This window comes from Somniosus microcephalus, chromosome 1 (genome assembly GCF_052327205.1).
Source record: "Somniosus microcephalus isolate GS21.2 chromosome 1, FLI_Smic_1.0, whole genome shotgun sequence".
Classification (NCBI taxonomy): domain Eukaryota; kingdom Metazoa; phylum Chordata; class Chondrichthyes; order Squaliformes; family Somniosidae; genus Somniosus; species Somniosus microcephalus.
In genome coordinates, this window is record NC_140987.1 from 345,369,482 (window position 1) to 345,385,786 (window position 16,305).

Sequence of the window (16,305 nt, forward strand, 5' to 3'; positions counted from 1 at the left end):
AGCAAGGATGTGGTCACAGAGCTCTGCCACCTCCTGCAGCCAGACCTCAAGCCTAAGATCAGGACCACCACGTCTCTCTCAGTGGCAGTCAAGTTCACTGTCGCCCTCAATTTCTAGATCATTCCAATGTGTGACAGGCGACATCTCCAACATCTTCCAGTTTGCCGTCCATTGCTCCATCTGCCAGGTCACGGATGCGCTGTACAGAAGGAGAAGGGACGACATTTCCTTCCCCATGACCAAAGAGAAGCAGTACATGTGGCTTTGCCAGGATAGCAGACTTCCCATGGTGCAGGGCGCCATTGACTGCACCCACGTCGCTTTGCGGGCACCTCATAACAGTCTTGAGGTATTCCGTAACCGCAAAGGCTATCACTCACTTAATGTGCAGTTGGTGTGCAACCACACACGGCGAATCCTGACCATCAATGCCCGCTATCCTGGCAGCAGACAAGATGCCTTCACCCTGCGCCAGACCGGTGTGCTAGATCTGTTCCAGCCACCACATGAAGTTTGTGGCTGGCTGCTGGGTGACAAGGGCTATCCACTCTCCATCTGGCTCATGACTCCCCTCTGCAACCCCAACACTCGTGCCCAGTACTCCTATAATGAGAGCCATGCTGTCACCAGGAACATCATTGAGCAGACCATCGGAGTACTCAAACAATGGCTCCACTGCCTTGACTGCTCGGGAGGAGCCCTCCAGTACTCGGCTGAGCGGGTATTACTTTTTGTCGTCGTCAGCTGTATCCTGCACAACTTGGCCACCAGGCATAGCGGGAGCACTTCAGGAGGAGGAGGATGAGGAGGAGGAGGAGGAGGAGGAGGAGGAAGAAGAGCAGCAGGAGGAACAGGAGGACGAACAGTAGTGATGGAGGAGGCAGCCACTCAATCGGCGTTCTGCAAGGTCGGTCCATGACCGCCTCATCAGACTTCGTTTCTAATGATTTTGAGTCTTCTTTCTGGTTGCTGAGCACGTTGCCATCATTCCATCACTTTGTGATTCCATACCACACCCCAGAACTGAAATGACACACAGCACCAAATCTGCAACATTCCAGTAATAAATTTATCAAAAACCATTAACAGCATAAAAAGAACAACAATATTGACTAATCACCCTTGTGCAAACCTTTGCCTCCCCTCTTTATAGTCCCCTTTCCTAATCTAGTGCTCCTACATAGTGTCTCCCCAGTGGGTGCAGCAGGGCTGATGGAAGGCTACTGAGTGTCAGTGCCAGAGACTACAGATGGCCTTGCAGGACGCCCTTAACCAGCTCTAGACCTGGAAGGCCTGGCTATAGACTGCACCACTTCAGGTTGGGCTGGCTGGATGACAGGCAGCGAAAAGGGCAATGGCGGCATAGCAGTGGTGGGATCAGGAATGCTGTCATCCTGAGAGAGGACAGCAGGTTCCTGCTCCACTGACACACTCCAACTCCCCCAGGGCAGCACCTCGCAGATTGCTGGCCTGCTGCGAGACCGTTAGATCCCCGGTGGACTGTGGTGGACCCAGAGACGATGGCCGCAGTCAAAGCTTTCGTGGCAGCAAGCTGAGACTGCATGAGAGAAGTCTGAGACTCGATGGCAGCAACCATTGACTGCATTACAGCACAAAGATGTTGCGTCACTTCCGCCTGTACTGCAATGGAAGCTGCCACATTGCCCATGACATGCGTCATGAGGTCTGGATCTGCACGGTCTCTCTGGGAGTCACCATCCTCTGCACAGTGGAAATGATGGGCTCCATGGTGTGCGCAGAGCTCTGTGCAATGTTGGAGGCAGACTCCTCCATGCTCCTTACCATTGCCGAGAACATTCTGAGGTAGGAGGGTGAACAGCCAGAGGTCGTGGTCCATATTGGTACCAACAACATAGGTAGAATGAGAGATGAGGTCCTGCAGGCAGATTTCAGGGAGCTAGGAAAGAGATTAAACAGCAGGACCTCAAAGGTAGTAATCTCCGGATTACTCCTGGTGCCATGCGCTAGTGAGTATAGAAATAGGAGGATAGCGCAGATGAATGCGTGGCTGGAGAGATGGTGCAGGAGGGAGGGCTTTAGATTCATGGGGCATTGGGACTGATTTTGGGGAGGTGGGACCTGTACAGGCCAGACGGGTTGCACCTCAACAGGGCCAGAACCAATATCCTTGCAAGAGCTTTGCTAGTGCTGTTGGGGAGGGTTTAAACTAATTTGGTAGGGGGATGCGCACCAGGATGTAACATTAGAAAGGGGAAATAAAATGCTCAAAGGATTGGGGGAGGCAGAGAGCACTAAAGTAAGAAACAGTAAGGTATTAGATGGGTTCAAACTAAGAGAGAATACAGGATGGTCTAAGATGGGTTTACAGTGTAGGAATGTGAACGCATGAAGCTTAGTACAGTAAACAAGGTAAGTGAGCTGCAGGCACAAATAGCCACATGGGAATATGATGTTGTGGCAATAACTGAGACCTGGCCCATAAAAGGGCATGATTGAGTATTAAATATTCCTGGTTATAATGTGTTCAAGAAAGATAGGGAAGGAAAAATAGGAAGATAGGAGGTGGTGTGGCAGTATTGGTCAAGGAGAATGTTACAGTGCTGGAGAGGGAGGATGCCCTGGAGGGGTCAAAGACAGAATCAAAGACAGTTAAGAAATAATAGAGGTGCCATTACAGTACTAGATGTATTCTATAGAATAGTGGGAAAGATATGGAGGACAAAATTGGCAGAGAAATTACAGAGAGCTGCAAGAACTATAGAGTAGTGATAATGGGGGACTTCAACTCCCCTAATATAGACTGGGATTGTAATAGTGTAAAGGGCAGAGAAGGGGAGGAATTTCTGAAGTGTGTTCAGGAGAACTTTCTTGATCAATATGTTTCCAGCCTGGCGAGAGAGGAGGCATTGCTGGGTCTGGTTCTGGGGAATGAGGTAGGTCAAGTGGAGCAAGTGTCAGTAGGGGAACATTAAGGAAACAGTGATCATAGTATCATAAGGTTTATATTACCTATGGAAAAGGACAAGGAGCAATCTAGAGTAAAAATGTTTAACTGGGGGAAGGCCAATTTCAGTGGGATGAGAATGGATCTGGCCCGGGTAAACTGGAATCAAAGATTGGCAGGCAAAACTGTAATGGAACAATGGGCTGCCTTTAAAGAGGAAATAGTTCAGGTACAGTTGAGGTACATTCCCACTAGGAGGAAAGGCAGGGCAACTAAAGTCAGGGCTCCCTGGATGACGAAAGAGATAGAGAATATGATGAAGCAGAAAAAGAGTGCGTATGACAGATGTCAGGTTGCAAATACATCTGAGAACTGGGCTGAATATAGAAAGGTCAGAGGAGAAGTGAAAAAGAAAATAAGAGGGGCAAAGCAAGGGTATGAGAATAGAATGACAGCCAACATAAAAGGTAATCCAAAAGTCTTCTATAGGCATATAAATAGTAAAAGGGCAGTAAGAGGAGGGGTGGGGCCGATTAGGGACCAAAAAGGAGATCTATGGATGGAGGCAGAGGGTATGGTTGAGGTGCTAAATGAGTACTTTGCATCTGCCTTCACAAAGGAAGAGGATGCTGCCATAGACATAGTGAAGGAGAAGGTAGAGGAGGTACTTGATAGGATAAAAATTGATAAGGAGGAGGAATTAGAAAGGCTGGCTGTACTTAAAGTAGATAAGTCACCAGGAGCAGATGGGATGCATCCTAGGACACTGAGGGAATTGAGGGAGGAAATCGCAGAGGTACTGGCTATAATATTCCAATCCTGCTTAGATACGGGGGTGATGCCAGAGGACTGGCGAATTGCAAATGTTATACCCTTGTTCAAGAAAGGGTGCAAAGGTAAACCGAGCAACTACAGGCCAATCAGTTTGACCTCGGTAGTGGGGACGTTTTTAGAAACAATAATCAGGGACAAAATTAATAGTCACTTGGACAAGTGTGGATTAATTAAGGAAAGCCAGCACGGATCTTTTAAAGGCAAATCGTGTTTAACTAACTTGATTGAGTTCTTTGATGAGTTAACAGAGAGGGTTGACAAGGGCAATGCAGTTGATGTAGTGTACATAGATTTCCAAAAGGCGTCGACTAAGTGCCACTTAATAGGTTTGCCAGCAAAGTTGAAGCCCATGGAATAAAAGTGACAAGGCAGCATGGATGCGGAATTGGCTAAGCGATAGGAAACAGAGAGTAGTGGTGAATGGCTGTTTATCGGACTGGAGGAAGGTATACAGTGGTGTTCCCCAGGGGTCGGTACTAGGACCACTGCTTTTCTTGATATATGTTAATGACTTGGACATGGGTGTACAGGGCACAATTTCAAAATTTGCAGATAGCACAAAACTTGGAAGTATAGTGAACAGTGAGGAGGAGAGTGATAGACTTCAGGAAGATATAAACAGGCTGGTAAAATGGGCGGACACATGGCAGATGAAATTTAACACAGAAAAGTGCGAAATGATACATGTTGGAAGAAAGAATGAGGAGAGGAAATATAAACTAAAGGGTACAATCCTGAAGGGGCTGCACGAACAGAGAGAGCTGGGGGTATGTGTGCACAAATCATTGAAGGTGGCAGGGCAGGTTGAGAAAGCAGTTAAAAAGGCTTACGGGATCCTGGGCTTCATAAATAGAGGTATAGAGTACAAAAGTGTGGAAATTATGATGAACCTGTATCAAACACTGGTTCGGCCCCAACTGGAGTACTGTGTCCAATTCTGGGCACCAAACTTTAGGAAGTATGTGAAGGCCTTAGAGAGGGTGCAGAAAAGATTTACGAGAATGATTCCAGGAATGAGGGTTTTCAGTTACGCTGATAGACTGGAGAAGCTGGGGTTGTTCTCCTTGGAGCAGAGAAGATTGAGAGGAGATTTGATAGAGGTGTAGACAGAGTAGATAGAGAGAAACTGTTTCCATTGACAGTAGGGTTGAGAACCAGAGGACACAGGTTTAAGGTGATTGGCAAAAGAACCAAAGGCGATGTAAGAAAAAACTTTTTTACACAGCGAGTGGTTAAGATCTGTAATGCACTGCCTGAAAGGGCGGTGGAAACAGATTCAAACACGGTTTTCAAAAGGGAGTTGGATAAGTATCTGAAGGAAAGAAATTTGCAGGGCTATGGGGAAAGCGGGGGAGTGGGACTAGCTGAAGTGCTCTTGCAGTGAGCCGGCACGGGGTTGACGGGCCAAATGGCCTTCTTCCGTGCTGTAACCATTCTATGATTCTATGATTCTCAGGCATCCTTGCCATTGCACCTATCATCTCGGTGTGCATGGCCATCACCCTTCTTGTGAACGCCTCCCCAATGAGGTCCTCATCTGAGTCCTGCACAGCAGAACTCACATGCGAACCCACCCTCCGGGGAGCTGGCTCCCGAGGTGCCCTTTTCCCCTGGCCTTGCTGCAGCCTGCTCGTCCCTGGTGCATCACCCAGTGCAGACCACTCTACTAAAGTTGCCTCTAAAGATCGCGCAGTCCCAGCATTTGAGGTGGTGTCTGCAGGTGAGAGATGCAGTGATGTGGTGCTTTGCTCCTCCTCCTCTTCTCCTTCCTCACTCTCAGTGGGGAGGTTCAGGGATAGGCTGGTCATCTGGTTGCTGATTATCTGAAAGCATAAAGGCACAACAATTGCATTAAGGTGAGGGCAGGGGGGCAGGAATGGAGCAAGGAATGCAGACAGTACCAGGAGGTGGAAAGTGAGAAAGGCTTGTGGTGTGAGGGGGAAGTGGGATGAGAGGAGAGGGGCTGAAGGTATCGTTTTTGCCCCCAATGGGGTCCACATCACCAACAGCCACAGCGTCCACCATCTGCTGCCCAATGAGTCGCAGCACTCACTCCTCAAGGTTTGAGAGCTGCTGGAGCTGCACATCGCCCCCGCCTGTTCTCTGTTGCTCCCTCCTATTGTGGACCATCTTGGCCTGCAAGAGAAACAAATGTGTTTGAACATAAGAAATAGGAGCAGGAGTAGGCCATTTGGCCCTTCGAGCCTGCTCCGCCATTCAATAAGTTGATGGCTGATCGTCTACCTCATCTTTACTTTCGTGCACTATCCCCATATCCTTTGATTCCCTTAATATTCAAAAATCTATCGATCTCTGTCTTGAATATACTCAACGATGGAGCCTCCACAGCCCTCTGGGGTAGAGAATTCCAAAGATTCACTGCCCTCTGAATGAAGACATTTCTCCTCATCTCAGTCCTAAATGGCCAACCCCTTATTCTGAGACTGTGACCCCTGGTTCTAGACTCCCCAGCCAGGGGAAACATGCTCCCTGCATCTACCCTGTCAAGTCCTGTAAGAAATTTGTATGTTTCAATGAGATCACCTCTCATTCTTCTAAACTCTAGAGCATATAGGCCTAGTCTGCTCAATCTCTCCTCATGAGACAACCCCCCCATCCCAGGAACCAGTCTGGTGAACCTTCGTTGCACTCCCTCTATAGCAAGTATATCCTTCCTTAGGTAAGGAGGCAAAAACTGTACACAATACTCCAGGTGTGGTCTCACCAGGGCCCTATATAATTGCAGTAAGATGTCGTTACTCTTATACTCCAATCCTCTTGTAATAAAGGCCAACATACCATTTGCTTTCCTAATTGCTTGCTGTACCTGCATGTTAACTTTCAGTGATTCGTGTACAATGAACCCAGGTCCCTCTGAACACCAACATATCCCAATCTCTCACCATTTAAAAAATACTCTGCTTTACTATTTTTCTATTTTTGAGTCAGAATCCAGCTATGTGTTTGGGAGATATGCCTGCCGTCATTGAATAGCTGTGATTGTAGGCAAGGCATGAGATAAGAATGTGTGTTTGAACTGGTGCAGATGTTTGGTGGGTGAGTGGTGTCGGTGTGGTTCTTTGCGCAGTGTGTACAGGCTGAGGTTCAGTTGCTGGTATGTAGGAGCTGTTGAAGCGTGTACTCACCTTGACCACCCGACTGAGGTCGTTGAATTTCTTGCGGCACTGTGTCAGGCTGCGTTCCACCACACTTCTGGCCAAGACCTCCTGGGCCACATCCCTCCACATTGCCCTGAGCACCTGAGGCGATGGCCTCCTTCCAGTGGCTGGGAACAGCATTGCTCTCCTTCGCTCCACTCCAGCCACCAATGCCTCCAATGCCACATCTGTGAACCGACGGGCTCTCTCCCTGGGAGTGGGAACAGCCATCGCCATCAGGGGATTCAGTTGCTCGCAGGTCGCCTCAAAACCAGCAATGCTGAAAATGAGCATCTGCTCAATGATGCAACTTCCCCTTTAAGAGCTGGAAGGAACCAGTGTGAAGGATCAGTGCTGAATGCATTGCACCTGAAATTCATTAGCACTCTGCTGGTAGCACCCCTATAGCACCCCACTAAGGTCATTAGCGTTTGACTTAGCGACCCACTTCCTTCCTGGGGCGCTAACACCCAATTTAGGAGAAGTTCAAAATCTTTAGTGCCTGGCGCTAAATTTTCAAAATTTCAAAAGTTAGCACCCCAAACGGGGCGATACCCAATTTTACCGACAATGTGTTGCGATTTGGTCTTTTTTGGCTTTGGAGCCCTGCATGCCTCCTTTTACCTGCTGGGTTTCCCGAGGCCCGGGAAACCCGACCAACTTGTGTTAAAAATAGAAATCTTGTTAAAATGGAGGCATGAAGCCTCATTAAAAGCTTTTACTGACCAACCCGCCTCCTGCGAGCGGATTGGTCACCCGCCTCCCACCCGCCTCCGTTAAAACCAGAAGTGGGCAGGTTCGAGGTGGGCTGGGTTCGGGTTTGAAATTTAAAAAATTTTAACTTCCCACTTGACCCAAACCCACCTGTTTTTGGGTGTTAAAATTCCCCCCATAGATTCTAGCTGAGCTCCCACAGCATTGCTCACACAGGTAGTAGTATTTGGAACTGGGTTGTAATATATAGTTGTTAACCAGGTTTGTGCCTTAAGGCCATTGCTCTAAATAGGCAAATCCATGTAAATGTAGATACTTATAAACTGCTGCAGTTAATCAGTCAATGGTTGTAACTAGTTTCACATTTTAGCCTCCATGTGAATGACTGGCTTTCTTGTTTTTAAATAAGATTGTTTTGTATGTATAATAAAGTGTGATGTTGGGAGTGTGACAGATGTGCACTAAGTGTAAGGCTCTATTGTAGGAATGGCTAGATTCCTAACTAAAGGACTAAGATCGATGTTTAATGCTAATAAACAGAGTTTAACACTAAAACAATGGAAAGCTGGATAACAGGTCTGTACTGGTTGCTAGCTCCACGAGAACTGACTAGAGCCCCTCCCTGGTTGGACATCATGACGTCATCCCGTTTTCCCGCCGCTGGAGGATCACGTGATCAACGTGATGACGTCATCGCATTGGGTCTTAGTCTTAAAGGGACCGCGTTATGTACATGCGATAATATGAACAGAGATACAGATTCATTCTGTAGCTAACAATTAGTTAAAGATAATTATGTACATAAGATCAGAGTCCCCTTGGTGGCTATGCCACATGCGCCCCCCCAGAATTGTCTTTAACAGTAAAAGTCAATCGACTAGGAGGTCTGACAAGCCTGTCAGAGCGACTCCTGCATTCTCGGAGTGAACGTTGTTGAACAGCGGGCGGGCTGGTGGATGGGAGCCTTCGGACTGGTGCGGGTGCAGCTGGAGGGCGGCCACGGCGTGGCAGCTGTGCAGTCTCTACTGGCCGGTCGATGTCCAGATGCGCCAGTTTGAGATGATCAATGGAGATGTGGTCTGGTTTACCACCGATGTCAACTGAGAAACTCTTGTCACCGGGCTCTATTACGCGGAAAGGTCCTGTGTAGGGAGCCTTGAGCGGATCCCTATGGGCATCATGCCGAATGAATACGAATTCAACACTTTTTAGCTCCGCTGGAACGTGCGAAGTTGGCAGGCCGTGATGCAAAGTCAGAATGGGCGCGAAAGCCTTGGCCATTTCCCGGTGGTTGCTGAGTTGGTTGGCCGCAGACCATGGCGCGGTGGGAAGCGGCAGGAAATCTCCTGGTACGCGGAGCGGCTGACTGTACACGAGCTCTGTGGCAGACGATTGCAGGTCTTCTTTGGGTGCCGTGCGCAGCCCCAACATGGCCCATGGAAGCTTATCCACCCAGCCGGCGCCTTGGAGGCTGGCTGTCAGCGATGCCTTTAACGATTGGTGGAAACGTTCGCACAAACCGTTTGCCTGTGGGTGATAGGCCGTAGTGCGGTGGAATTTGGTGCCAAGACCCTGGGCCACAGCGTTCCAGAGCTCGGACGAGAATTGTGGACCGTGGTCTGAAGAAATATCCGCCGGAATGCCGAAACGTGCGACCCACGAGGAAAGGAACGCTCTGGCTACATCGGCAGACGTAGTAGACGACAAAGGTACTGCCTCGGGCCATCTGGTGGTATGATCGATCATGGTTAGAATGTGTGTGAAACCCTGGGACTGTGGCAGCGGTCCGACGAGATCCAAGTTGACGTGGTCGAATCGCCGTTCTGGTACAGCGAATGTGGCCAATGGGGCCCTGACATGGTGCTGCACCTTAGACTTTTGACAGAAGACGCAGGTGTTAGCCCAGTCGCGGATGTCCTTACGCATTCCTCTCCAGACGAACTTAGCCGACAGTAATTTTTGGGATGCTTTCACACCCGGGTGCAAAAGCCCATGGATGGCATCGAAGATTTGGCGGCGCCAGGCAGCTGGAACGATCGGACGAGGGTCCCCCATGGAGACATCGCAGAGCAATGAGGTGCCTGCTGCGTGGAATTGCACATCGACCAGTTGGAGGCTAGAGGTGTCAGTGCGATACGACTGCGTTTCAGGGTCCGATGCTTGGTCGGTGGCCATGAGGGCATAATCGATGCCCAACTGGACTGCCCGTACGGGCATGCGAGAAAGGCAATCGGCTACCAAATTGTCCTTGCCAGCTACGTGCTGGATGTCTGTTGTGAATTCCGAAATGTAAGTTCGCTGTCTCTGCTGTCGGGCCGACCACGGTTCGGCGGTCTTGGCCATTGCAAAGGTCAGTGGTTTGTGATCTACAAACGCGGTGAAGGGACATCCCTCCAACAGGAAACGAAAATGATAAATGGTCAGGAACAGTGCCAGCAACTCACGGTCGAAAGTACAATATTTGCGTTCGTTGCGCCGGAGTTGGCAGCTGAAGAACGCCAGTGGCTGCCACGACCCGTTGACCCACTGTGCTTGCACGGCGCCTATGGCATAGTCGGAAGCGTCCGTGATGAGGGCGATGGTGGCTCCTGGCAGAGGGTGCGCCAACATAGTTGCATTGGCTAGAGCAGTTTTTGTGTTGTCGAAAGCGTCGTCCATTGCCGCCGTCCAGGTTATTGCATCCTTTCCCATCTTGCCTTTGAGGGCCTCGTAGAGGGGCTGCATGAGTTGTGCTGCCTTCGGCACAAAGCGGTGATAGAAGTTCACCATGCCCAGGAATTCTTGGAGGGCTTTGGTGGACTGTGGCTTCAGGAATGCTGAAATTGCTTCGACCTTTGACTGCAGCGGGATTGCATCCTCCTGGGTAATGCAGTGGCCCAAGAAGTCAATCTGATGTAGGCCGAACTGACATTTGGCCAGGTTGATTATGAGGCCATGCTGGCTGAGGCGCCGAAAAAGGGTGCGGAGATGGTCGACGTGCTCCACTTTGGTGGAGCTGGCTATCAGGATATCATCCAGATAGACAAATAAAAACTGAAGATCCCACAGGACCGAGTCCATGAGTCGTTGAAAGGCCTGCGCGGCGTTCTTGAGCCCAAAAGGCATTCTGAGGAACTCGAACAGTCCAAAGGGAGTAATAACCGCAGTTTTTTGGATGTCCTGCTGGTGTACGGGGACCTGATGGTAGACCTTGGAGAAGATTGAGTTTCCCGCCAAATGTGTGGAAAAGTCTTGAATGTGCGGGATCGGGTACCGATCGGGCGTCGTTGCATCATTCAGTCGACGGTAGTCCCCACATGGCCGCCATCTGCCACCGGGCTTTGTAACGATATGTAGGGGTGAGGACCAGGGACTATTCAACCAGCGAATAATCCCCAGCCGCTCCATCGTGGCAAACTCGGCCTTCGCTGCCGCGAGCTTACTGGGTTCCAGTCGCCGAGCTCGTGCATACACTGGGGAGCCAGTTGTAGTAATGTGGTGTTGGACACCATGCTTAGCTGCCAAGGTGGAGAAAGTGGGCTTGGTCAGCTCCGGGAATTCACTTTGTAGGCGAGTGAATTCGTCCGGCGAGGGTAACGCGCAGGAGACAGTATGGGCCGGTGCGGAACTGCGGAAGCACGGAATGGAATGGAAGGTAGCCGCGTTGACCAGTCGACGGTTTCGGACATCTACCAAGAGGCTGTTGGCGCATAAGAAATCCGCGCCGAGGATGGCTTGTGAAACTTTGGCTGTGATAAATTCCCACAGAAACCGTTGTCCGCCAAAGCACACCCGGACCTGCCGTTTGCCAAAGGTACGAATGGCCCCGCCATTAGCTGCCTCGAGGGTGGGACCGTGCCTCCCAGACTGGATGTCAAGTGCTGAGGTGGGAAGAATGCTGCACCCCGGTGTCGCATAAAAAGCGCCGGCCCTAAAGGGAATCGGTAATGTAGAGGAGCTTCCCGGAATTCCCAATTGCCATCGCGGCCGCGGCCCATACCTTAAACTCGATCCTCCTTTTCTGGGGCTGCTGCCGGAGGTTGCTGGTTTTTTTTAGGCGCGAAACTGCAAGGAGGGCGGCAGTTTCTGGCTTTCGCGTCGAAATGGCCGTGGTAAAAACACAAGCCGGGGGATGGAGGCATCGGGGTGGCGTCCGCGGAGGAGGGTTGTCTCGTGGCGGGGCAGTATTGCTGCATGACCGCATAAACCGTGTCAGCTTCTGCAGCCAGTGCTGCGCAATCCGCGGTGTCTGATCTAGCGAGAGCGGCTTGAACCTGTTCAGGGAGTTGACTCAGGAGTAACTCCCGAAAAAGGAAGCATTGGGGTTCGGAGCCCAGGAGCGTGAGCATCTGGCTCATTAACTCAGATGGCTTGGAATCGCCCAGGCCGGGCATAGCGAGCAGCCGGCGGGCCCGCTGTGCCTTCGTGAGTCTGAAAACCTGTATTAACCGCGCTTTAACAGCATCATACTTGCTGGCCTCTGGGGGGTTTTCGAGCAGGCTGATGATCCGTGCGGCTGTGGAGCTGTCGATTGCGGAGACCACATGGAGGTAGCGGGTCTGATCTGTGGCGATGTTTCGGAGTTCGAATTGTGCTTCTGTTTGGACGAACCAGGAGGCAGCATATTGTTCCCAAAACTGTGGGAGCTTCAAAGCCACGGCATGTGCTTCCATGTTTCATTTCGCTTCGCTTCTTTCGCAAAAATTGTCCACGAAAATTCGGGGTCACCACTGTAGGAACGGCTAGATTCCTAACTAAAGGACTGAGATCAAGTCAGTCTATTAAACAAATGATGTTTAATACTAATAAACAGAGTTTAACACTAAAACAATGGAAAGCTGGATAACAGGTCTGTACTGGTTGCTAGCTCCACGAGAACTGACTAGAGCCCCTCCCTGGTCGGACGTCATGATGTCATCCTGTTTTCCCGCCGCTGGAGGATCACGTGATCAACGTGATAACGTCATCGCGTTGGGTCTCAGTCTTAAAGGGACCGCGCTATGTACATGCGATAATATGAACAGAGATACAGATTCATTCTGTAGCTAACAATTAGTTAAAGATAACTATGTACATAAGATCAGAATCCCCTTGGTGGCTCTGCCACACTATGATATATACCAGTGGATTTCCCATTGTATTTTTCGATGATGCATTGTTCCATAATGACAGGTGTGTTATACCACGCAGTTGAATTTTGTCCGATTGCACTCCTGTGAAGCGCCTTAGGAAATGTTACCATGTTAAAGACGCTATATAAATGCAAGTTGTTGTTGTTGCAGTGCACAATTGCTTCGTGTTTAAGAGGGAACCACGTTTAAGCAGCCCTTTCCCTTTAAGGCCGGAAAGCCTGGTTGCTACAATTATACCCAGCCTGAGGCCAGTGCCAGTTTCACGCTTAGTCAGGGAATTTTGAAGGTTACAATGTGCTTGTCACTTTCAGGCTGCAGCTTAGAAACACGGGGGTAATTCCCACCTTCGCTGCTTGGGCGATATACTGACGGATTAGATCACCCGTCCATTATAGAAACCCCCAATTATCCTTTCCATTGGCTTCATTTTTTAAGGACTGACATTTTGTAAGTGTGACACCTGTGCACTCTAGATGCACTCATTTTAATATATTACGAGCAGATCTCTCATTGCTTACAGTAAGCTATATGGTACACTCTTAATATGGAAAGGAGTGTCATACCCTGTAAAATACAAGGTAGTATTCTGCTAAAGTAGCGCTGTGTCCATTTAATGCCACAAAGTTTCATTGTTACTAAGAACCTTGGGGCATTCAGAGTTTAACTTGTTTAGTCAAGGGCCTTTGCAAGTTGGAACGTGCTTGTAAGCTTCAGACTAGAGATTAGAAGTGTTGATCAGAAGCTCCTGGCATTTTCAGATTGTTTTGCGACTGTAACGTAGAGTGACATGTAATGAGAAATATATAATTAGCGGACCTCCTGTGGTATTGGTGAAAGTGTCACTCTTGGCTTAGTGGTAGCACTCTCACCTCTGAATCAGAAGGTCGTGGGTTCAAGTCCCACTCCAGAGACATGAGCACATAATCAAGGCTGACACTTCAGTGCAGTACTGGGAGAGCGCTGCACTGTTGGAGGTGCCATTTTTCAGATGAGACGTTAAACCGAGGTTCCATCTGCCCTCTCAGGTAGACGTGAAAAATCCCATGGCATTATTTCGAAGAAGAGCAGGAGAGTTCTGCTGACATCTTGGCTAACATTTATACCTCAACCAACATCACCATCAAAAATAGATTACCTGGTCATTTCTCCCCTTGCTGTTTGTGGGACCTTGCTGAGCACAAATTAGCTGCTGCATTTCTGTACATTACAGGAGGAACTACATGACAGTGTCAGCTGTGGCTCAGTAGGTATCACACTCACCTCTGAGTCAGAAGGTTGTGGGTTCATAGTCCCACTCCAGGGACTTGAGCACAAAAATCTAGGCTGACACTCCAGTGCAGTGCTGAGGGAGTGCTGCATTGCCGGAGGTGCTGTCTTTCGAATGATACATTAAACCGAGGCTCCGTCTGCTCTCTCAGGAGGACGTAAAAGATCCCATGGCACTATTCGAAGAAGAGTAGGGGAGTGATACCAAGTCCTGGCCAATATTTATCCTGCAATCAACATAACAAAAAACAGATTATCTGGTCATTATCACATTGCTGTTTGTGGGAGCTTGCTGTGCGCAAATTGGCTGCCACGTTTCCCACATTACAATAGTGACTACACTCCAAAAGTACTTCATTGGCTGTAAAGCGCTTTGAGACATCCGGTGGTCGTGAAAAGCGCTATATAAATGCAATTCTTTCTTTTTTTCAAAAATACTTCATTATCTGTGAAGTCCCTTGAGATGTCCTGAGATCATGAAAAGTGCTTCTAAATGCAAGTTTTTCATCTTCCTGGTAAATTGGATGCACTGGAGTTTAAATCAATAGATGTATCTGTATATAATGTGATATCTGTGACTATTGACATACTAGTTTACATATTTTATTAGCAGCTCTCCCATGGCCTTGCATGCAGTGGGTTAGGAGACATACTACTGTATTATAACATATGGGGTGTAATGCCATTAATACACAATATATTATCAATGCCACTGATTTAAATTGACTGAATAAAGCCAAATTTTATTTTTGATTCCATGATATTTGGGAATTTGATTGGTGTTCAGGGAATTGTTCTGTCAGCACCATAAATCAGCGATTATTTGTACATTCATAAACCTATATATTTTCCTATAAACATGTATTTAATGTTTGTCCTTTGTCTTTTTTCTCAAAGCTGAGGATGCACGACAAGATTCAGTTGATTAAGCTGGAGATAAGTTGTAGATCTTCCACTGGAATAACATCGGGGAGCCAGTGTCGCTCCAGTGGAATGCATTGCAGAATTCCTCAGGAGCTACCCACCCAGCTCTCTGGTCCAACCCTGGGATTTTCTGTTGGAAATGACAGCAGTCATAGAATACATTGGCCAAATAAGGACAGACATATTTAAATGCTATGCATGTAAGTACGTCTTACCGTGTAATTTCTACTATTGTCTCCCAGTAACACTGGATGCGAGGAATGCCTGTTCGTGTCTGGCACTCAGCATTGCTAAGGACAGTGGAGGGGCCCTTTAAAATTTCAATTAATAAAAAGCCAATACAATCAATCACAGAGTGATTGATTGCATAGGCTTTAGGCTTTTTTTTTAATTGTATTTTTTCTGTCTATTAGTAGTACTAAAGCCAAAGACCATGTGACAGGACTCTGAGACTGTTGTAGTTAATCTCCAACCCCTTCCCAGTGAAGGCTGGGGGTGGAATCTAAAATAATTTAAATGACTCAGAGGTCAGAATAGCAACCAGAGGCAGGAGTGTATTTAAAATTTCAGTTGAAAACATTGTCCAGTTTTAAAAGTGGTTTTTAGTTTCTATGTTCTCTTTCTCTCTCTCTCACAAAAACACTAAAATAACCTTTACCTGAATGAAGTTTTTGATATTTGACATCTAGTTTTTATTCAAACAGATGCTGTTAGAGGCTAAGCGACAAAATTCTACTCGAGCATACAGCAAAGTTCTACTCACCACATATGCTCAGACTGCAGGTTCTGCTGTCAGTTAATAGAGCCACAGGTCTGGGCAAAATATCAAATCCCATTCCTGGATTTTGAAAGAGTCTGAATCCTTCAAGTAAAAACAAAGACACACACAAATTTTTAATTTGATTTTATTATGTTATTGTGTATCTTTTACTTTACCAACCTTATTTTAGGGATAAGAAATTTCAGATACTGAGGAAAGAAATGGTGGATAATCTTTTTTCCAGAAAGTGTTTTGACTGATTTGATTGGCTTACGTACTCCTTTTTATTGGTAAATTCTCCTAATTGTTCTTTCAGCATTAGATGTCATCATAAGTTATTAGTTGTTTCTCATTTTCACTTTTCTAACCACCTTCCTTCCTTTCGATTTCCCTGTTCCCTACCTTTTCAGTTTAAATTTTCTGCCATTTTACTTTGACCTGCTCAAAAAATGTGATGGAAATAGCATGATGGGAGATGTGTGCCAGAAGTAGCTCTTACCACTGACAGGAAGAATATGTTACACACAAGAATTGGAATATAGATAGATGTTTTTATGCTTTTTTGCTCATTCACAATCACACAGAATCACAGAAACCCCACAGTGCAGCTAG